The sequence below is a fragment of the Nerophis ophidion genome, linkage group LG28 (genome assembly GCF_033978795.1).
Source record: "Nerophis ophidion isolate RoL-2023_Sa linkage group LG28, RoL_Noph_v1.0, whole genome shotgun sequence".
Lineage (NCBI taxonomy): Eukaryota > Metazoa > Chordata > Actinopteri > Syngnathiformes > Syngnathidae > Nerophis > Nerophis ophidion.
In genome coordinates, this window is record NC_084638.1 from 10,581,247 (window position 1) to 10,606,246 (window position 25,000).

Below are 25,000 nucleotides of genomic sequence, written 5' to 3' on the forward strand. Positions count from 1 at the left end.
GATCCGGAGCTTTTATTTAGTGCGAAATAGGAGGATCTGTAATGTACGGCCGTGCTTTGCCAAACGTCAACTTCCGACCTGAGTGTCATCACCTGCGGACCACCTCAAACTCCGGTCCTCGGTCTGGACTTGCCGAGAGTGTGGCTTGCATAAATCCTGGGAGCCATCAGTCTCTCAAGGCCGGGGAGGCAGGACTGATAAGATCTTGCCTCCTTTTATGTGCCGGGGACTTGAGATGGATGATAGTCGACGTCAGGCGGGTCCGCGTCTCCTTGGAAATATTCCCCCGGTCGTTATTCTTCGGCGGGACATCCTTACATGTGGCCGCAGAGAAACGTCTTTTATGGGAAAAAAAAAAAAAAAGATGCCAAAGCAGACTTATTTCACGGCGGAGGAGAAGACTACATTTGCTCAGCGGCGCCTCTTCCAAGAAAACACACTGTGGAGAGGCCGGGCCGACGGCGGGGTAGGGCACGCTGTAGCCCGGCTCAAGATGGCGGCAAGGAGGCGGAGAATGCGGCGGAATGGAGAGGCGGGACGGGCCGGGAGCAATGCCCGCTGCAATCCAAATCAGGTGCGCTGCTCACACACCAGCTCACAATCTACGTATCGCCTCGCAGTTTATAAAAGGGGAGAAGGAGGAGAGATACAGCGCAGGACAAGCGAGAGCAACCGAGAACAGCACACCAGAGACCACGCGGCCGGCTGAAAGAGCCGCAGAGAGGAGCTGGAGAAAAACTTTATGGAAAAATAAAGCGTCAAACCCATGTCCTGCCTGGTTGGTCCATGCAACCCGCACGACGACGGCAGGAGTCCGTCACACACACATTTCAATTTTGGACAACTCTTGACAAAACTGGTGCAGTTCAGCTAAATTTGATGGGTTTTTTTTCCGGATATGGACTTGTTTCTTCAGCATTGTCCAAAGTCAGGACATTCTAAAAGCTTCATTCTAACCTGATTCCGTTACCATTTTTGATGTCTTTTTGGGGGGGGGGGGGGGGGGGTCATTGTCCTTTTCCGCCCGAGACCCAATCGCCGAGCTGATGATTTTAGGTTACCCTGAAGAATTCGGAGGTAATCCTCCTTTTTCCGTTGTCCCGTTTACTCTCTGTAAAGCACTAGTTCCTTTGGGTTGGATGGCAGCTGCCCATTTCCACGACGCTCTCTGCGTTCTGTAGGTGGGCTAATTTGAAAGTCACGTGAAGTTTGGAGCTCTGAAAGCAACTGACTGCTGCGGAAAGTGCGGAAAGCCTCTCTCAGTTTACCTGGCTGAGTTGCTGTTGTTCCCAAAACGCTTCCATTTTCGTATAATAAAGTTGAGATATTTAAGAGCGAGGAAATTTCATGACTGGATTTAAGATGGATAGATAGTACTTTATTGATTCTTTCTTCAGGATTTGTTCGCACAGGTGGCATCCTGTGACAGTTCCATGCTGGAAATCACTGAAAGCGGCCTTGTTCTTTCATGAATTTTTGTGAAAACGGTCTCCATGCCTAATTGCTGGATTTTATACACCTGTGGCCAAGTTTACCTGGCCTACCGCTTGGTGGCTGAGTTGCTGTTGTTCCCAAAACGCTTCCATTTTCGTATAATAAAGTTGAGATATTTAACAGCGAGGAAATGTCATGACTGGATTTAGATAGATAGTACTTTATTCTTTCTTCAGGATTTGTTCGCACAGGTGGCATCTTGTGATAGTTCCATGCTGGAAATCACTGAAAGCGGCCCTGTTCTTTCACAAATTTTTGCGGAAATGGTCTCCATGCCTAAGTGCTGGATTTTATACACCTGTGGCCAAGTTTACCTGGGCTACCGCTTGGTGGCTGAGTTGCTGTTGTTCCCAAAATGCTTCCATTTTCTTATAATAAGTTGACTCTGGCATATTTAGGAGCGAGGAAATGTCATGACTGGATTTATATTGATTGATAGTACTTTATTGATTCTTTCTTCAGGATTTGTTCACACAGGTGGCATCCTATGATAATTCCACACTGGAAATGACTGAAAGCGGCCCTGTTCTTTCACAAATTTTTGTGGAAATGGTCTCCATGATTTTATACACCTGTGGCCAAGTTTACCTGGGCTACCGCTTGGTGGCTGAGTTGCTGTTGTTCCCAAAATGCTTCCATTTTCGTATAATAGAGTTGACTCTGGCATATTTAGGAGCAAGGAAATTCCACGACTGGATTTAGATTGATAGATAGTACTTTATTGATTCTTTCTTCAGGATTTGTTCACACAGGTGGCATCCTGTGACAGTTCCACGCTGGAAATCACTGAAAGCCGGCCCTGTTCTTTCATGAATGTTTGTGTAAACGGTCTCCATGCCTAAGTGCTAGATTTTATACACCTTGATTAGGACACCTGATTCTCATCATTTGGATGGGTGGCCAAATATTTTTCGCAGTATAAGGGCTGTAATATTTCTGCGACTACTATCCTTACCCACCCATGCATGGTACTTCTCACCCAGACCCAGCCTCCCTTTTACCACACATTAGTCCCACCGTGCAAGTGTGGGCCGTCACAGCTGTTGCGGTCGCGACTTATGTTCCCAATTAACTGGTCGCTGGTCTAAAATGTGTCACACACTTCTCGGCGCCTGTGCCCTTTATACCCCCCGCTGTCCCGGTGTCCCTTATCACACACACACACACTCGCCCATCTGTTCCCGCATTGAACACCCCCGAGCACACCGTTTTTCGTCTGCGTGGAGGAAGGATCCGACTCGTCAAAGCCACTCATCGCCGGGCCTCGTCGTCAACGATATCAAGCGGAGTCATTGTGTATCGTCGCCGTGTTATTTGTTCACAACCCGGCAATTATCTCTGTTCTCGCTCTTTTATTGGGTGATTAGTTTCCTTTCTAATAAGGGTAATGTATGCATAGTTCTCCACGCCACGTTTAGTTTGTGCGTCCTTGGCTCTGTGGGACCTCTGGGGGTCTCACAGTTGGACTTTTTGATCGGAGGGACCAAATTAAGTTCATATAAATAGAGGGTAGGGTGGTCCTAATATTATTGATATAGACACTTGTATCATGTGTTGCCTTCATTATAACACTAATATAGGACTTTTAAAGTCATTTTGATAGTAGGCTAATATAGACACTTACATCATGTGTTGCCTTCATTATAACACTTATATACGACTTTTAAAGTCATGTTGATAGTAGGCTAATATAGACACTTACATCATGTGTTGCCTTCATTATAACACTTATATACGACTTTTAAAGTCATTTTGATAGTAGGCTAATATAGACACTTACATCATGTGTTGCCTTCATTATAACACTTATATACGACTTTTAAAGTCATGTTGATAGTAGGCTAATATAGACACTTACATCATGTGTTGCCTTCATTATAACACTTATATACGACTTTTAAAGTCATGTTGATAGTAGGCTAATATAGACACTTACATCATGTGTTGCCTTCATTATAACACTTATATACGACTTTTAAAGTCATTTTGATAGTAGGCTAATATAGACACTTACATCATGTGTTGCCTTCATTATAACACTTATATACGACTTTTAAAGTCATTTTGATAGTAGGCTAATATAGACACTTACATCATGTGTTGCCTTCATAATAACACTTATATAGGACTTTTAAAGTCATGTTGATAGTAGGCTAATATTGACACTTATATTATGTGTTGCCTTCATTATAACACTTATATAAGACTTTTAAAGTCATTTTGGTAGTAGGCTAATATAGACACTTACATCATGTGTTGCCTTCATTGTAACACTAATATAGGACTTTTAAAGTCATGTTGATAGTAGGCTAATATAGACACTTATATCATGTGTTGCCTTCATTATAACACTTATATAAGACTTTTAAAGTCATTTTGGTAGTAGGCTAATATAGACACTTACATCATGTGTTGCCTTCATTGTAACACTAATATAGGACTTTTAAAGTCATTTTGATAGTAGGCTAATATAGACACTTACATCATGTGTTGCCTTCATTATAACACTTATATACGACTTTTAAAGTCATTTTGATAGTAGGCTAATAAAGACACTTACATCATGCGTTGCCTTCATTATAACACTTATATAAGACTTTTAAAGTCATTTTGATAGTAGGCTATTAAGGTGAATATAGACACTTTCATCATGTGTTGCCTTCTTATAACACTTATATAAGACTTTTAAAGTCATTTTGATAGTAGGCTAATATAGACACTTACATCATGTGTTGCCTTCATTATAACACTTTTATAAGACTTTTAAAGTCATTTTGATAGTAGGCTAATATAGACACATCATGTGTTGCCTTCATTATAACACTTATATACGACTTTTAAAGTCATTTTGATAGTAGGCTAATATAGACACTTACATCATGTGTTGCCTTCATAATAACACTTATATAGGACTTTTAAAGTCATGTTGATAGTAGGCTAATATTGACACTTATATTATGTGTTGCCTTCATTATAACACTTATATAAGACTTTTAAAGTCATTTTGGTAGTAGGCTAATATAGACACTTACATCATGTGTTGCCTTCATTGTAACACTAATATAGGACTTTTAAAGTCATTTTGATAGTAGGCTAATATAGACACTTACATCATGTGTTGCCTTCATTATAACACTTATATACGACTTTTAAAGTCATTTTGATAGTAGGCTAATAAAGACACTTACATCATGCGTTGCCTTCATTATAACACTTATATAAGACTTTTAAAGTCATTTTGATAGTAGGCTATTAAGGTGAATATAGACACTTTCATCATGTGTTGCCTTCTTATAACACTTATATAAGACTTTTAAAGTCATTTTGATAGTAGGCTAATATAGACACTTACATCATGTGTTGCCTTCATTATAACACTTTTATAAGACTTTTAAAGTCATTTTGATAGTAGGCTAATATAGACACTTACATCATGTGTTGCCTTCATTATAACACTTATATACGACTTTTAAAGTCATTTTGATAGTAGGCTAATATAGACACTTACATCATGCGTTGCCTTCAGTATAACACTAATAGAGGACTTTTAAGGTCATTTTGATAGTAGGCTAATATAGACACATCATATGTTGCCTTCATCATAATACTTATATAAGTCTTTTAAAGTCATTTTGATAGTAGGCTAATATAGACACTTACATCATGAGTTGCCTTCATTATAACACTTATATCGGACTTTTAAAGTCATTTTGATAGTAGGCTAATATAGACACTTACATCATGTGTTGCCTTCATTATAACACTTAAGACATTTAAAGTCATTTTGATAGTAGGCTAATATAGACACATCATGTGTTGCCTCCATTATAACACTTATATAAGACTTTTAAAGTCATTTTGATAGTAGGCTAATATAGACACTTACATCATGTGTTGTCTTCATTATAACACTTATAAGACTTTTAAAATAATTTTGATGGTTGGCTATTATAGCTAATTAGCCATTTATATTATGTGTTGTCTTATTCTAAAACTTATATAAGTCTTTGAAAGTAATTTTAATTGTCGGCTTATATAGCTAATATAGACACTTCCGTCATGTGTTGTCTTCATTATAAGTGAAGTGAAGTGAATTATATTTATATAGCGCTTTTTTCTAGTGACTCAAAGCGCTTTACATAGTGAAACTCAATATCTAAGTTACATTTAAACCAGTGTGGGTGGCACTGGGAGCAGGTGGGTAAAGTGTCTTGCCCAAGGACACAACGCCAGTGACTAGGATGGCGGAAGCGGGAATCGAACCTGCAACCCTCAAGTTGCTGGCACGGCCACTCTACCAACCGAGTTATACCGCCCCAACACTTAAAGACTTTTAAAGTTATTTTGATAGTAGGCTAATATGGACACTTACATCATGCATTGCCTTCATTTTTAAGACTTTCAAAGTCATTTTGATAGTAGGCTAATATAGACACTTACATCATATGTTGTCTTCATCATAATACTTAAATAAGTATTTTAAAGTCATTTTGATAGTAGGCTAATATAGACACTTACATCATGTGTTGTCTTCATCATAATACTTAAATAAGTATTTTAAAGTCATTTTGATAGTAGGCTGATATAGACTCTTACATCATGTGTTGTCTTCATTATAACACTTACATAAGACTTTTAAAGTCATTTTGATAGTAGGCTAATATAGACACTTACATCATGTGTTGCCTTCATTATAACACTTATATAAGACTTTTAGGGCTTCACGGTGGCAGAGGGGTTAGTGCGTCTGCCTCACAATACGAAGTTCCTGCAGTCCTGGGTTCAAATCCAGGCTCGGGTTCTTTCTGTGTGGAGTTTGCATGTTCTCCCCGTGAATGCGTGGGTTCCCTCCGGGTACTCCGGCTTCCTCCCACTTCCAAAGACATGCACCTGGGGATAGGTTGATTGGCAACACTAAATTGGCCCTAGTGTGTGAATGTGAGTGTGAATGTTGTCTGTCTATCTGTGTTGGCCCTGCGATGAGGTGGCGACTTGTCCAGGGTGTACCCCGCCTTCCGCCCGATTGTAGCTGAGATAGGCGCCAGCGCCCCCCGCGACCCCGAAAGGGAATAAGCGGTAGAAAATGGATGGATGGATAAGACTTTTAAAGTCATTTTGATAGTAGGCTAATATAGACACTTACATCATGTGTTGCCTTCATTATAACACTTATATAAGACTTTTAAAATCAATTTGATAGTAGGCTAATATAGACACTTATATCATGTGTTGTTTTCATGACAACATTTTGATAGTAAGCTAATATAGCTAATATAGACACTTACATCATGCATTTCCTTCATTTTAAGACTTACATCAGACTTTTAAAGTAATTTTGATAGTAGGTTACTATAGCTAATATAGACACATTATGCTTTGCCTTCACTTATAAAAAAAATTGAAGTCATTTTGATAGTAGGCTAATACGGTGAATATAGACACTTTCATCATGTATTGCCTTCATTATAACACTTATATAAGACTTTTAAAGTCATTTTGATAGTAGGCTAATATTGACACTTACATCATGTGTTGCCTTCATTATAACACATATAAGACTTTTAAAGTCATTTTGATAGTAGGCTAATATAGCTAATATAGACACATCATGTTTTGCCTTCATTATAACACATACATACGACTTTGAAATTATTTTTATAGTAGGTTATTACAGCTAATATAGACACTTACATCATGCTTTGCCTTCACTTATAAAAAATTTGAAGTCATTTTAATAGTAGGCTAATAAGGTGAATATAGACACTTTCATCATGTATTGCCTTCATTATAACACTTATATAAGACTTTTAAAGTCATTTTTATAGTAGGCTAATGTAGACACTTGCATCATGCGTTGCCTTCATTATAACACTTATAAACGACTTTCAAAGTCATGTTGATAGTAGGCTAATATAGACACTTGCATCATGGATTCCAAGATGGCGGCGCCCGGACGGGCTGCGTCCTCGCGGAGCTCTTGCTAAAGATGAAACATTTGGCAGAAATACCGGACAATTCCACAGACTTTATGGCTGGCTCACATCGTGGTCACTCCGTGATCACGTACGACCGCCAGACACTTCTGGATGTGGACATATCGGGCCGTTTTGGACTGATAGACGCGGGCGTGCTAAACATGCTAACTAGCATGGGGATACGTCGGCGGCTACATCCAGCGGCCTGTGAAGCAGGAGAGTCTAGTAGCAGCGGGGGCCGTCTACGGAGCAGACGCCAGCGGTGTGATCGGAAACGCGGATGTCGAGCGGGGCTAAAAACAAAGCAGAAGGCTAATCCCCACAGAACACCACTTCCCTCCACCCTGAAGACCGATTTAAATGGAAAATGCGAGACTACTGGTCTGGGTAAGGAGTCAGTTAAATTAGAACAAGTTTTTTCTGCTTTGAGTGTTTCAGAGTTGGACATGTGTTTTACTGAGGTGGCTAACTATGATGCGTGCAGTTTATCAAAGCAACAAACAAACAATCGGAAAATCCCCGTTACTGAGGTGGCTAACCATGATGCGTGCAGTTTATCAAAGCAACAATCAAACAATCGGAAAATTCCTGTCGTATCAATTCCTAGATATGGTCGTAACTATACTAAATGCACTGGGCATAATAAACACAACATTATTAATATTGCTACTACGGATAATTTGATCAAAAACTCCCTAAAACAGCCCACTACCTATAATATAGGTTTTTTAAACATAAGATCATTGTCTCCTAAAACGTTGTTAGTTAATGATATTATCAGAGACAACAATCTTAACGTCATCGGTCTCAGCGAAACCTGGCTTAAACCAAACGACTTTTTTGCGCTAAATGAGGCATGTCCTCCTAACTTTACACATGCGCATATTGCCCGTCCGCTTAAAAGGGGTGGGGGGGTCGCACTAATATACAACGAAAACTTTAACCTTAGTCCTAACATAAATAATAAATATAAATCGTTTGAGGTGCTTACTATGAAGTCTGTCACACCGCTGCCTCTACACCTGGCTGTTATCTACCGCCCCCCCAGGGCCCTATTCGGACTTTATCAATGAATTCTCAGAGTTCGTTGCTGATCTAGTGACACACGCCGATAATATAATCATAATGGGGGACTTTAATATCCATATGAATACCCCATCGGACCCACCGTGCGTAGCGCTCCAGACTATAATTGATAGCTGTGGTCTCACACAAATAATAAATGAACCCACGCATCGCAACGGTAATACGATAGACCTAGTGCTTGTCAGGGGTATCACCGTCTCCAAAGTTACGATACTCCCGTATACTAAAGTATTGTCCGATCATTACCTTATAAAATTCGAGGTTCAGACGCATGTTCGTCAAACTAATAATAATAATAACTGCTATAGCAGCCGCAACATTAATACGGCCACAACGACAACTCTTGCTGACCTACTGCCCTCGGTTATGGCACCATTCCCAAAGTATGTGGGCTCTATTGATAACCTCACTAACAACTTTAACGACACCCTGCGCGAAACCATTGATAACATAGCACCGCTAAAGTTAAAAAAGGCTCCAAAAAAGCGCACCCCGTGGTTTACAGAAGAAACTAGAGCTCAGAAATTATTATGTAGAAAGCTGGAACGCAAATGGCGCACGACTAAACTTGAGGTGCACCATCAAGCATGGAGTGATGGTTTAATAACTTATAAACGCATGCTTACCTTAGCTAAAGCTAAATATTACTCAAATCTCATCCACCGTAATAAAAACGATCCTAAATTTTTGTTTAGTACGGTAGCATCGCTAACCCAACAAGGGACTCCTTCCAGTAGCTCAACCCACTCAGCTGATGACTTTATGCAATTCTTTAGTAAGAAAATTGAAGTCATTAGAAAGGAGATTAAAGACAATGCGTCCCAGCTACAACGGGGTTCTATTAACACTGATACGATGGTATATACCGCAGCCCTTTGAGACACTAGTGATTTAGGGCTATATAAGTAAACATTGATTGATTGATTGATTGATATACGGCGGATACTGCCCTCCAAAATAGTTTCTCTCGTTTTGAGGAAATAACATTAGAGGAATTGTTACAACGTGTAAATGGAATAAAACAGACAACATGCTTACTTGACCCTCTTCCTGGGAAACTGATCAAGGAGCTCTTTGTATTATTAGGTCCATCAGTGCTAAATATTATAAACTTATCACTCTCCTCGGGCACTGTTCCCCTAGCATTCAAAAAAGCGGTTATTCATCCTCTTCTTAAAAGACCTAACCTCGATCCTGACCTCATGGTAAACTACCGACCGGTGTCTCACCTTCCCTTTATTTCAAAAATCCTTGAAAAAATTGTTGCGGAGCAGTTAAATGAACACTTAGCGTCTAACAATCTATGTGAAACCTTTCAATCCGGTTTCAGAGCAAATCACTCCACGGTGACAGCCCTCGCAAAAATGACTAATGATCTATTGCTAACGATGGATTCTGATGCGTCATCTATGTTGCTGCTCCTCGATCTTAGCGCTGCTTTCGATACCGTCGATCATAATATTTTATTAGAACGTATCAAAACACGAATTGGTATGTCAGACTTAGCCCTGTCTTGGTTTAACTCTTATCTTACTGATAGGATGCAGTGTGTCTCCCATAACAATGTGACCTCGGACTACGTTAAGGTAACGTGTGGAGTTCCCCAGGGTTCGGTCCTTGGCCCTGCACTCTTCAGCATCTACATGCTGCCGCTAGGTGACATACGCAAATGCGGTGTTAGCTTTCACTGTTATGCTGATGACACCCAACTCTACATGCCCCTAAAGCTGACCAACACGCCGGATTGTAGTCAGCTGGAGGCGTGTCTTAATGAAATTAAACAATGGATGTCCGCTAACTTTTTGCAACTCAACGCCAAAAAAACGGAAATGCTGATTATCGGTCCTGCTAGACACCGAACTCTATTTAATAATACAACTCTAACATTTGACAACCAAACAATTAAACAAGGCGACACGGTAAAGAATCTGGGTATTATCTTCGACCCAACTCTCTCCTTTGAGGCACACATTAAAAGCGTTACTAAAACGGCCTTCTTTCATCTCCGTAATATCGCTAAAATTTGCTCCATTCTGTCCACTAAAGACGCTGAGATCATTTGCCATGCGTTTGTTACGTCTCGCCTCGACTACTGTAACGTATTATTTTCGGGTCTCCCCATGTCTAGCATTAAAAGATTACAGTTGGTACAAAATGCGGCTGCTAGACTTTTGACAAGAACAAGAAAGTTTGATCACATTACGCCTGTACTGGCTCACCTGCACTGGCTTCCTGTGCACTTAAGATGTGACTTTAAGGTTTTACTACTTACGTATAAAATACTACACGGTCTAGCTCCATCTTATCTTGCCGATTGTATTGTACCATATGTCCCGGCAAGAAATCTGCGTTCAAAGGACTCCGGCTTATTAGTGATTCCCAAAGCCCAAAAAAAGTCTGCGGGCTATAGAGCGTTTTCCGTTCGGGCTCCAGTACTCTGGAATGCCCTCCCGGTAACAGTTTGAGATGCCACCTCAGTAGAAGCATTTAAGTCTCACCTTAAAACTCATTTGTATACTCTAGCCTTTAAATAGACTCCCTTTTTAGACCAGTTGATCTGCTGTTTCTTTTCTTTTTCTTCTATGTCCCACTCTCCCCTGTGGAGGGGGTCCGGTCCGATCCGGTGGCCATGTACTGCTTGCCTGTGTATCGGCTGGGGACATCTCTGCGCTGCTGATCCGCCTCCGCCTGGGATGGTTTCCTGCTGGCTCCGCTGTGAACGGGACTCTCGCTGCTGTGTTGGATCCGCTTTGGACTGGACTCTCGCGACTGTGTTGGATCCATTGTGGATTGAACTTTCACAGTATCATGTTAGACCCGCTCGACATCCATTGCTTTCCTCCTCTCTAAGGTTCTCATAGTCATCATTGTCACCGACGCCCCACTGGGTCATTATTGTCACCGATGTCCCACTGGGTGTGAGTTTTCCTTGCCCTTATGTGGGCCTACCGAGGATGTCGTGGTGGTTTGTGCAGCCCTTTGAGACACTAGTGATTTAGGGCTATATAAGTAAACATTGATTGATTGATTGATGTGTTGTCTTCATGACAACATTTTGATAGTAAGCTAATATAGCTAATATAGACACTTACATCATGCATTTCCTTCATTTTAAGACTTACATCAGACTTTTAAAGTAATTTTGATAGTAGGTTACTATAGCTAATATAGACACATCATGCTTTGCCTTCACTTATAAAAAATTTGAAGTCATTTTGATAGTAGGCTAATAAGGTGAATATAGACACTTTCATCATGTATTGCCTTCATTATAACACTTATATAAGACTTTTAAAGTCATTTTGATATTAGGCTAATATAGACACTTACATCATGTGTTGCCTTCATTATAACACTTATATAACACTTTTAAAGTCATTTTGATAGTAGGCTAATATAGACACTTACATCATGCGTTGCCTTCATAATAACACATATGAAACTTATAAAGTCATTTTGATAGTAGGCTAATATAGCTAATATAGACATATCATGTTTTGCCTTCATTATAACACGTACATACGACTTTGAAGTTATTTTTATAGTAGGTTAATACAGCTAATACAGACACTTACATCATGCGTTGCCTTCACTATGATACTTATTTAAGACTTAAGTCATTTTGATAGTAGGCTAATCCAACTAATATACACATAGACTTTCAAAGCAATTTTGATAGTAGGCCAACATGTTGCCTTCAATATAACACTTAAGACTTTTAAGTCATTTTGATAGTAGGCTAATCTAACTAATATACACATATAAGACTTTTAAAGTAATTTTGATAGTAGGCTAACATCATGCGTTGCCTTCATTATAACCAGACAAATTTGTTGTTGTTGTTGTGTTTTTTTTCCTGGTCTTATCCGGTCTGCGGCCTCCATATCGTGAACGACAACACCCGCCTTTTAATATGACTTTTAGCAATGCATACTTCCGGCACAAATCCCCAAAACAATTTAAAATCCTTGAATTTTCTCAAAAATATAAATTTAGCGCCTTATGTACGGATGAACTCCGGTCGTGCTTGCCGACCTCGAAGCAATTTTATTTAGTTTGTGGTGTAAAAAGGGTGAACAGTAGACGGTGGTCTACAAGACGAAGTGGAGGCACGTAGATAAAACAAACGATTAATGACTTATAAAAGCTGGTGTGCATAATGCATTGTGGTTAAAGAGCAACATAATGCACGCCAGACCGTGGTCTCGTCACGCTCCCCGCCTCCGTCTCCTGTCATCCTGTCCGTCTGCTGACGGCGGCCATAGTTTGCAACGGCACGATAAGGGGGGGGGGGGCTGCGCTCTTTAAAATGCATGAAAGTAAGTCCTGGGGGCAAGTGCAGCGAAGTGTGAAGGAGGCGAGAGACAATGTGAGGGAAGGCTGGAAAGGATGGAAAGGGGAGGAGGGGGGGGGGGGGGGGGGGGGGGTGAATGGAGAGAAAAAAGGAGAGCAGGAGAGCTAATGGCTTGGCGGCGACGATGAGAATCAGCCGTCACCAAATGCACGTCAATTTCTACATGCCGCTGAGAGCATGCTGGGAAATTGCAACGGTGCGGGTTTTCATTGCTTTGGCTGAACGTGTCTAAATATGGGCATGGTTCCTGGTAAGGCTTATTTTTATTTATTTTTTAAAATGGGTCCTTTTAGTATTATATAATAAAAATATATATATATATAAATATTCAAAATGAGTTGAATTTGTGACATATTTTTCCTTTAGTTAAGTCGCTAAAAAAATGTGAAACATTTTTTTTTAAAATAATTTTAAAAAACTGGTGTCAAACCCAAGGTCCAGGGCCCAGGACGTGGTTCGCCACTTCATTTTATTTGGCTGTAAAAAAAAAAAAATGCATCAATAAAGTACTAAATATATTTTTTATTTTTATTTTGGCAGAAAAAAAATATAAGTACTCCATTTATTTTAAGCTGCAGCTGTCACATATACTATAATATTGTACATGGAATCTGTTTTATATATATATATATATATATATATATATATATATATATATATATATATACATATATACAAATATATCAGTAAATATGATATATATATACATACACACACTGTGTATATACATATATATATATATACATATATATATATATACATATATATATATATATATATATATATATATATATATATATATATATATATATATATATATATATATATATATATATATATATATATATATACACACACATACATATTCTATATATATATAGAATATGTATGTGTGTATATATATATAGAATATGTATGTGTGTATATATATATTTATATATATATATACACATACATATTATATATATATATATATATATATATATATATACACACATACATATTCTATATATATATATATATATATATATATACACACATACATATTATACATATATATATGTATATATATACATACACACACACACACACATACATATTCTATATATATAAATATATATATATATATATACACACACATACATATTCTATATATATATACACACACACATACATATTATAATTATATACATATTATATATATATATATATATATATATATATATACACACACACACACACACTATATTACCAGAAATATTTGGCCACCCATCCAAATGATCAGAATCAGGTGTCCTAACCACAGGTGTATCAAATCAAGCACTTAGGCATGGAGACTGTTTCTACAAACATGTGTGAAACAACGAGCCGCTTTCAGTTATTTCCAGCGTGGAACCCTCACAGGACGCCACCTGTGCAAACAAAACCGGTCGTGAAATTTCCCCCCTCCTAAATATCCCAAAGTCAACGTTATTAGAGGAAAAGTGAGAGAGTTTTGAGAACAACAGCAACTCAGCCACTAAATGGTAGGCCACGTCAGTCAGGACACCGAAGCGCAGAGCTCCAAACGTAATGTGACCTTCAAATTAGCCCACGTACAGTACGCAGAGAGCTTCGTGGAATAGGTTTCCATGGCCGGGCAGCTGGATCTAAGCCATACATCACTAAGTCCAATGCAAAGTGTTGGATGCACTGGTGTAAAGCACGTCAAAACTGGACTCTAGAGCAGTATAGCTCGGTTGATAGAGTGGCCGTGCCAGCAACTTGAGGGTTGCAGGTTCGATTCCCGCTTCCGCCATCCTAGTCACTGCCGTTGTGTCCTTGGGCAAGACACTTTACCCACCTGCTCCCGGTGCCACCCACACTGGTTTAAATGTAACTTAGATATTGGGTTTCACTATGTAAAGCGCTTTGAGTCACTAGAGAAAAGCGCTATATAAATATAATTCACAATTCACACTTCTTTGGAGTGATGAATCCCGCTTTTTCCATCTGGCAATCTGATGGACCAGTCTGGGTTCCGAGGTTGCCAGGAGAACGCTACATTTCGGACTGCATTGTGCCGAGGTGGAGGAGGAATTATGGTGTGGGGCTGTTTTTTCCCCCCCAGGGGTTGGGCTTGGCCCCTTAGTTCCAAAACATTTTGGACAGTTTCACGCACAGTTTGGAGCGGGGCCCCCTTCTTCTTCCGACATGACCGGGCACCAGAGCACAAAGCAAGCTCCATAAAGATATGGATGACTGAGCCTGGGTTGGATGAACTTGACTGGCCTGTGCAGAGTCCTGACATGAACTCGATAGAACACCTTTGAGATGACTTGGAACAGAGACTTCTTCACCAACAAAACCAAAATCAAAAAAAAAAAGTCAACCTTGTTAAATCCTTTTTTGCACATTTTTATTTATATTTTCTTGAGTCATGTTTATTTGTGTTTTTTCACAAATTGAAATGGGTCTTTTTTTTTTTATTTAAAATATTGTTATGTATCTTTTAATTTTCTTAATAAAGCCATAGAAATAATATACATAGTTTATATTTTATGGGATTTTACATTACTTATTAATTTTTACACACAGTTTGCTCATAAATGAACTTTAAGTAACAAAAGGAAACCGAGGAGCCGCTCGGGAGCCGAGGCAAAAGCCTAAAGAGCCTTGATGGCCATCAGGAGAGTACATGGAGAATAATAACCAGTGAGAATAAAAAAAAAAGGGCAAATTTTATGTCACTTTATGGCTTTTTGATTTTCTCCGACATCACATAAAAGCGGGACCGTTGTGTTCCAAACACACCGGAGGCACTCAGAGGTGATTCTAACAAATTAAACCGGAAACTAGACTTCTCGGAGCTCGTTTTGGTTTTCTTTCATTTAAAAAATTCCTGCAGAATGGCTCATGGTAGGCTAATATGTATATATATATCACCCTTGATCACCCCCTGGGAGGTGAGGGGAGCAGTGAGCTCTACTATGCAAAGCCACAGCCATTTATCAACTACACCCAGAAACGCCCCCCGAGCTCAACTAAGATGGACCGATGCAAAGTGGAAAAGTGTTCCGACGAGTCCTTTAGAGGAATTGATTCATCCGAATTGCAAGTTAAAACACTACAATGCGAAAACCACAGCAATTTATCAACAACACCCGGCTGGTTCCAGGCGCAAAGTGTAAAAGGCAGCATGTGTGATGGTATTAGTGGCCAAGGAATGGGTAACTTACACATCTGTGAAGGCACCATTAATGCTGAAAGGTCCATACAGGTTTTGGAGCAACATATGTTACACTATCATGGACGCCCCTGCTTATTTCTGCCATTAAATTACGAGTTAATGTGGTGTTTTTTACCCCTAATTCCAACCCTCGATGCTGAGTGCCAAGCAGGGAGGAAATGGGTCCCATTGTTATAGTCTTTGGTATGCCTCGACTGGGGTTTGAACTCACAACCTACCAATCTCAGGGCGGACACTCTCACCACTAGCCCACTGAGTTGTGTAGTAGTGTGTAAAGGATATCACCACATAGGCTCGGGAACACTTGAGAAAACCCCTGTCAATAACTACAGTTGGTCGCTACATCTGTAAGTGCAAGTTAAAACTCAACTATGCAAATATCAACAACACCCAGAAACGCCGCCCAAGCTCAACTAACATGGACCGATGCAAAGTGGAAAAGTGTTCTGATGAGTCCTTTAGAGGAAAGTCTTCGTCCGAATTGCAAGTCAAAACACTACTATGCGAACCCACAGCCATCTATCAACAACACCCGGCTTGTTCTAGGCGCAAAGTGTAAAAGGATGCATGTGTGATAGTATAGGGGTGTATTAGTGGCCAAGGAATGGGTAACTTACACATCTGGGAAGGCACCATTAATGCTGAAAGGTCCATACAGGTTTTGGAGCAACATATGTTACACTATCATGGACGCCCCTGCTTATTTCTGCCATTAAATCACGAGTTAATGTGGTGTTTTTTAACCCCTAATTCCAACCCTCGATGCTGAGTGCCAAGCAGGGAGGAAATGGGTCCCATTGTTATAGTCTTTGGTATGACTCGACTGGGGTTTGAACTCACAACCTACCGATCTCAGGGCGGACACTCTTACCGCTAGCCCACTGAGTTGTGTAGTAATGTGTAAAGGACATAACCACATAGGCTCAGGAACACTTCAGAAAACCCCGGTCAGTAACTACAGTCTGTCACTACATCTGTAAGTGTGTGTTAAAACTCTACTATGCAAAGCCACAGCCATTTATCAACAACACCCGGAAACACCGCCCGGGCTCAACTAAGATGGACCGATGCAAAGTGAAAAAGTGTTCTGACGAGTCCTTTAGAAGAAAGAATTATCTGAATTGCAAGTTAAAAGACTACAATGCGAATCCACAGCCATTTATCAACAACACCCGGCTTGTTCTAGGCGCAAAGTGTAAAAGGCAGCATGTGTGATGGTATGAGGGTGTATTAGTGCCCAAGGCATGGGTAACTTACACATCTGGGAAGGCACCACTAATGCTGAAAGGTACATACAGGTTTTGGAGCAACATATGTTACACTATCATGGACGCCCCTGCTTATTTCTGCCATTAAATCACGAGTTAATGTGGTGTTTTTTACCCCTAATTCCAACCCTCGATGCCGAGTGCCAAGCAGGGAGGAAATGGGTCCCATTGTTATAGTCTTTGGCATGACTCGACTGGGGTTTGAACTCACAACCTACCAATCTCAGGGCGGACACTCTTACCACTAAACCACTGAGTTGTGTAGTAGTGTGTAAAGGATATCACCACATGGGCTCGGGAACACTTCAGAAAACCCCTGTCAGTAACTACAGTCGGTCGCTACATCTGTAAATGCAAGTTAAAACTCCACTATGCAAAGCCACAGCCATTTATCAACAACACCCAGAAACGCCGCCCGAGCTCAACTAAGAAGGACCGATGCAAATGGAAAAGTGTTCTGACGAGTCCTTTAGAGGAAAGAATTCATCCGAACTGGAAGTTAAAACACTACTATGCAAACCCACAGCCATTTATCAACAACACCCGGATTGTTCTAGGCGCAAAGTGTAAAAGGCAGCATGTGTGATGGTATGGGGGTGTATTAGTGCCCAAGGAATGGGTAACTTAGACATCTGGGAAGGCACCATTAATGCTGAAAGGTACATACAGGTTTTGGAGCAACATATGTTACACTATCATGGACGCCCCTGCTTATTTCTGCCATTAAATTACGGGTTAATGATTATTTGCAAAAAAATATTCTTTTTTTTTCATTTCCAACGTTAAATATTTTGTCTTTTTAATCCATCTAATTGAATATAAGTTAAAAATGTTCAGCAGATCATTTTATCCGGTTTTTATTTACCATTTACACGACGTGCCAGCTTGACAGGTTTTGCAGCTTTTTGAGTCATTCTGAAGCCTCATTATCACGGATGTTGCTGTCCAACGCAGTCTTAGTAATATCAGCAGGCACAGTTGTGCCCTGGAGTCAATTGGTAGCACATTACAGAGATTCTTCCAGGGGTGGAAGTGCTTCTGCCGCCCACTAACTGCATGGTGCGGTGCACCAGTGGGTGCACGGCCGCTTTAAGTAGCAGGTCAGCCGTTCTCACGGGTCGTGGCTTTTTTTTTTTTGTTCCCGACCTCTTCAGTCCTCCTCTCCCGTGCTTCCATTAGAGCCGCATTACTTCAGCAAACTGTCGACCGACAGCCATCAATTTTACCTCAAAATGACTTTAAAAATACACTCTGAAATCGCTAACAAAATAACATTTTAAGCCGTATAATAAAGAAGCCGTAGCAACATTGTTATAAGAGCGAACACTGAGGAACTATTTTTCGAGCGTAGTAAGACGCTGGCGTGCTGCGGTATTAGTTGTAGAAGCCAGGTACGGCAAGAGAAAAGTAGTTTGTCATCCTCGGTAGTTCAACTTCAAAAAGATAGGGTTTTGTATCGTCATTTGTCCAAAAATAATCGCCTTTGTTGTTTACCAATTTTTTGTTTTGTGTCCTGAAAGGTGTCTGTTACGAAATTATATTTATACTTGGAGTGTGTATATTGTACATATTACATATAGTTATGAAGGTGTTTGATACTACAATATATATATATATATATATATATATATATATATATATATATATATATATATATATATATATATATATATATATATACAATTGCAGTGTGTATATTGTACATATTACATATAGTTATGAAGGTGTCTGTTACTACATTTTATATATATATATATATATATATATATATATATATAAGTATACTTGCAGTGAGTATATTGTACATATTACATATTGTTGTGAAGGTGTCTGTTACTACATTATACATATATACATATACATATATATACATACATATATATATATATATACTTGCAGTGTGTATATTGTGCATATTACATATTGTTATGAAAGTGTCTGTTACTACATTATATATATATATATATATATATATATATATATATATATATATATATATATATATATATATACTTGCAGTGTGTATATTGTACATATTACATATAGTTATGAAGGTTTCTGTTACTACATTTTATATATATATATATACTTGCAATGTGTATATTGTACATATTACATTTTGTTATGAAGGTGTCTATTATTACATTTCATATATATATATATATATATATATATATATATATATATATATATATATATATATATACTAGCAGTGAGTATATTGTACATATTAAATATTGTTGTGAAGGTGTCTGTTACTACATTATATATATATATATATATATATATATATATATATATATGTATATATATATATATATACTAGCAGTGAGTATATTGTACATATTAAATATTGTTGTGAAGGTGTCTGTTACTACATTATATATATATATATATATATATATATATATATATATATATATATATATATATATATATATATATATATATATATATATATATATATATATATATATATATATATACACACACACTTGCAGTGTTTTGATTGTACATATTACATTTGGTTATGAAGGTGTCTTTTACTACATTTTATATATATATATATATATATATATATATATATATATATATATATACATATATATATATATACTTGCAGTGTGTATATTGTACATATTACATATTGTTATGAAGGTGTCTGTTACTGTCAAGCTTGTCCCTGACAGTGTGGCCCTATTTTAGTTTTTCCTGTCTTTCTTTCCTGTCAGCGCTCTTATTTTGTCTGTTTCCTGTTTTTCTCCCTGAGCGCTGTTTCCCCTTAGCTGCGGCTGACTGGCACCTGGCCACACCTGGTGTCAATCAGCCCACTCCTATTTTCACCTGCTTTTTCCTCCAGTCAGCGCCGGATTATTGTCATCATGACTTGTGGTGTCGATGTCACCACTACCTGCCAATGTCTTTATCACTTATCGTTGTAGCTGTATTTACTTTTGTTCACTCTGCTCATGCCGTAGTTCCTTTGTGTCACAATAAGTGTTTTTGTTCATAGCCAAGTTTGTTCTCCGCCTTGTGCGCGCCTTTTGTTTGTTCTTGTTTTTAGAGTTAAATTAAATCATGTTTTCTTATTCAATGTCTGTCTCTTTTTCTGCATCTAGGTGTTTGTCACAAACTATAGCTGACAGTTACTACATTATACAGATACTTGCAGTGCGTATATAAAACTTTGGAGGGTTTTGAAGTGGTTAGAGTCCCTCACAATGATTGTGAACCGTAAGCACACTTTTTTTTAAAAGTGCAGATTTTTTTTCCACCCTCCACACTTTTCCCTCCAACACACACACTCTCGTCTGCTCTCCCTTTTGCCGCGGCCATGGGAATAAAACTGGGGGAAATGTAAAACTTCATTAAATCCAACAAATGGAAGCGATTCCGCTCCCGTGCCTTTTCTCTCCCCATGGTTGGGAGGAATTAAGTGGATCCATCACGTATCTACCCCGGCAGCCGCCCCGGCCTTTTTGCTCTCGGAGCACACGCCGGGGAAGGAGACGGTGCAACCACAAAAAAAAGACTTCTTTAAATCGGAATCATCCGCTCATGATCACATGATGCATCTGCTGCAAAATAGTCCTTATGGTGCTACTTTTTATGCCTTTTTTATGTGTATTTTCTCCAAGTCCAGTGGGATACTTCCCTTCCTGCCATATTTGTATTTGACTTTGTTAATTGGATGTTTTTAATGTTTGGCACAGCAGGATAGCAGAATAAATCGAGTACGTGCAAATATGATACGAAAAATTATATGAATATTAATGAACTCTACAAATGGAGCAATAAAAATAGCAATATAAATAGCACTAATTATTATGAATATATATAATAATAATAATAATAATAATGACCTCTAGTCTAGAGGTCGGCAGCCCAAAATGTTGAAGGAGCAAAATTGGACCAAAAAAATGTAAAATAAGAAAAAATAAAAGCCTTATATAAGTGTTATAATGAAGGTAACACATGCTGTAGGTGTCTATATTAGCTATAATAGCCTACTATCAAAATTACTTTAAAAGTCTTATATAAGTGTTATAATGAAGGCAACACATGATATAAGTTTCTATATCAGCCTACTATCAAAAATGACTTTAAAAGTTTTATATAAGTGTTATAATGGAGAAGACGCATGATGTAAAAGTATCTATATTAATTATATTAGCCTACTATCAAAATTATTTTAAAAGACTTATATAGGTGTTGTAATGAAGGCAACACATGATGTAAGTGTCTATATTAGCCTACTATCAAAGTGACTTAAATCCTTATATAAGTGTTATAATGAAGACAACACGACGTAAGTGTCCATATAAGATGCAATAGCCTACTATTAAAATGACTTTAAAAGACTTATATAACTGTTATAATAAAGGAAACGCATGATGCAAGTGTCTATATTAGTTATATTAGCCTACTATTAAAATTACTTTAAAATTCTTATATAAGTGTTATAACGAAGGCAACACATGATGTATGTGTCTATATTAGCCTACTATCAAAATGACTTTAAAAGACTTATATAAGTGTTATAATAAAGGAAGCGCATGATGCAAGTGTCTATATTAGTTATATTAGCCTACTATTAAAATGACTTTAAAAGTCTTATATAAGTGTTATAATAAAGGAAACGCATGATGTAAGTGTCTATATTAGTTATATTAGCCTACTATCAAAATTACTTTAAAAGTCTTATATAAGTGTTATAATGAAGGCAACACATGATATAAGTTTCTATATCAGCCTACTATCAAAAATGACTTTAAAAGTTTTATATAAGTGTTATAATGGAGAAAACGCATGATGTAAAAGTATCTATATTAATTATATTAGCCTACTATCAAAATTATTTTAAAAGACTTATATAGGTGTTGTAATGAAGGCAACACATGATATAAGTGTCTATATTAGCCTACTATCAAAGTGACTTAAATCCTTATATAAGTGTTATAATGAAGACAACACGACGTAAGTGTCCATATAAGATGCAATAGCCTACTATTAAAATGACTTTAAAAGACTTATATAACTGTTATAATAAAGGAAACGCATGATGCAAGTGTCTATATTAGTTATATTAGCCTACTATTAAAATGACTTTTAAATTCTTATATAAGTGTTATAACGAAGGCAACACATGATGTAAGTGTCTATATTAGCCTACTATCAAAATGACTTTAAAAGACTTATATAAGTGTTATAATAAAGGAAGCGCATGATGCAAGTGTCTATATTAGTTATATTAGCCTACTATTAAAATGACTTTAAAAGTCTTATATAACTGTTATAATAAAGGAAACGCATGATGCAAGTGTCTATATTAGTTATATTAGCCTACTATTAAAATGACTTTAAAATTCTTATATAAGTGTTATAACGAAGGCAACACATGATGTAAGTGTCTATATTAGCCTACTATCAAAATGACTTTAAAAGACTTATATAAGTGTTATAATAAAGGAAGCGCATGATGCAAGTGTCTATATTAGTTATATTAGCCTACTATTAAAATGACTTTAAAAGTCTTATATAACTGTTATAATAAAGGAAACGCATGATGCAAGTGTCTATATTAGTTATATTAGCCTACTATTAAAATGACTTTAAAATTCTTATATAAGTGTTATAACGAAGGCAACACATGATGTAAGTGTCTATATTAGCCTACTATTAAAATGACTTTAAAAGTCTTATATAAGTGTAATAATGAAAGCAACTCACGACGTAAGTGTCTATATTAGTTATATTAGCCTACTATCAAAATGACTTTAAAAGTCTTATATAAGTGTTACAATGAAGGCAACACATGATGTAAGTGTCTATATTAGCCTACTATCAAAATGACTTTAAAAGTCTTATATAAGTGTTACAATGAAGGCAACACATGATGTAAGTGTCTATATTAGCCTACTATCAAAATGACTTTAAAAGACTTATATAAGTGTTATAATAAAGGAAGCGCATGATGCAAGTGTCTATATTAGTTATATTAGCCTACTATCAAAATAACTTTAAAAGTCTTATATAAGTGTTATAATGAAGGCAACACATGATGTAAGTGTCCATTAGCCTACTATCAAAATGACTTTAAAAGTCTTATATAAGTGTTACAATGAAGGCAACACATGATGTAAGTGTCTATATTAGCCTACTATCAAAATGACTTGAAAAGCCTTATATAAGTGTTATAATAAAGGAAGCGCATGATGCAAGTGTCTATATTAGTTATATTAGCCTACTATCAAAATGACTTTAAAAGTCTTATATAAGTGTTACAATGAAGGCAACACATGATGTAAGTGTCTATTAGCCTACTATCAAAATGACTTTAAAAGTCTTATATAAGTGTTACAATGAAGGCAACACATGATGTAAGTGTCTATTAGCCTAATATCAAAATGACTTTAAAAGTCTTATATAAGTGTTACAATGAAGGCAACACATGATGTGTTTATATTAGCCTACTATCAAAATGACTTGAAAAGCCTTATATAAGTGTTACAATGAAGGCAACACATGATGTGTCTATATTAGCCTACTATCAAAAATGACTTTAAAAGTCTTATATAAGTGTTACAATGAAGGCAACACATGATGTAAGTGTCTATGTTAGCCTACTATCAAAATGACTTGAAAAGCCTTATACAAGTGTTACAATAAAGGCAACACATGATGTGTCTATATTAGCCTACTATCAAAAATGACTTAAAAAGTCTTATATAAGTGTTATAATGAAGGCAACACATGATGTAAGTGTCTATATTAGCCTACTATCAAAAATGACTTTAAAAGTCTTATATAAGTGTTATAATGAAGGCAACACATGATGTAAGTGTCTATATTAGCCTACTATCAAAATGACTTTAACTCTTATATAAATGTTATAATGAAGGTAACACGTTAAGTGTCTATATTAGCTATATTAGACTTTAATGACTTTAATATACTTATATAAGTGTTATAATGGAGGCAACATGATGCAAAAGTGTCTATATTAATTATTATTAGCCTTTCATGGGCGCTGCTTTTTTTATACCCAAATACAGCGCCCACCTGTTCCCAATTAGCCCGTTCACCTGAAGGGATGTTCCAAATGTTTGCTTTCTCAGTCTTTTTTGCCACTTCTGCCAGCTTTTTCGAAACATGTCACAGGCATCAAATTCCAAATGAGCTAATAAATGCAAAAAACAACATAATTAAAAGCTCTAACATGAAATATCTTGTCTTTGCGGTCTAAATATGAGTAGAAAAGGATTTACAAATCATTGTATTCTGTTTTTATTTACCATTTACACAACATGACAACTTTACTGATTTTGGGTTTGTATTTTCACTTTCCTACGAAATCCATCAAAAAAATGGTGAGATACGGGCAAGCCTGTCTCCTCCCCAGAGATATGCTAAGTGGCGTCATCCACGGCGAGGAAAGAGGTCTCTGTCAGGAAAGCAGCAGTGGGTAAAAACTCCACTGAAACAAATAGTCTCAGCACCGCCTCCTCATCGCTTCAACATAAACTCTGGCAAGGCTAAATATTCTGATGTTCCTTTCCAATAAAGTGTGGACTGCATAAGGCGATGAATGGTG

The 25,000-nt window shown here is 37.4% G+C and overlaps 1 protein-coding gene and 1 long non-coding RNA gene across 2 annotated transcripts in view; one reads left to right on the forward strand and one right to left on the reverse strand.

Moving 5' to 3' along the window:
• Nucleotides 1-25,000, reverse strand: part of LOC133545694 (uncharacterized) — a 422,860-nt gene that overhangs the window by 380,854 nt on the left and 17,006 nt on the right. The gene's annotated exons all lie outside the window — the stretch shown is intronic.
• Nucleotides 1-25,000, forward strand: part of LOC133545692 (uncharacterized) — a 422,945-nt gene that overhangs the window by 294,045 nt on the left and 103,900 nt on the right. The window lies entirely within an intron of this gene.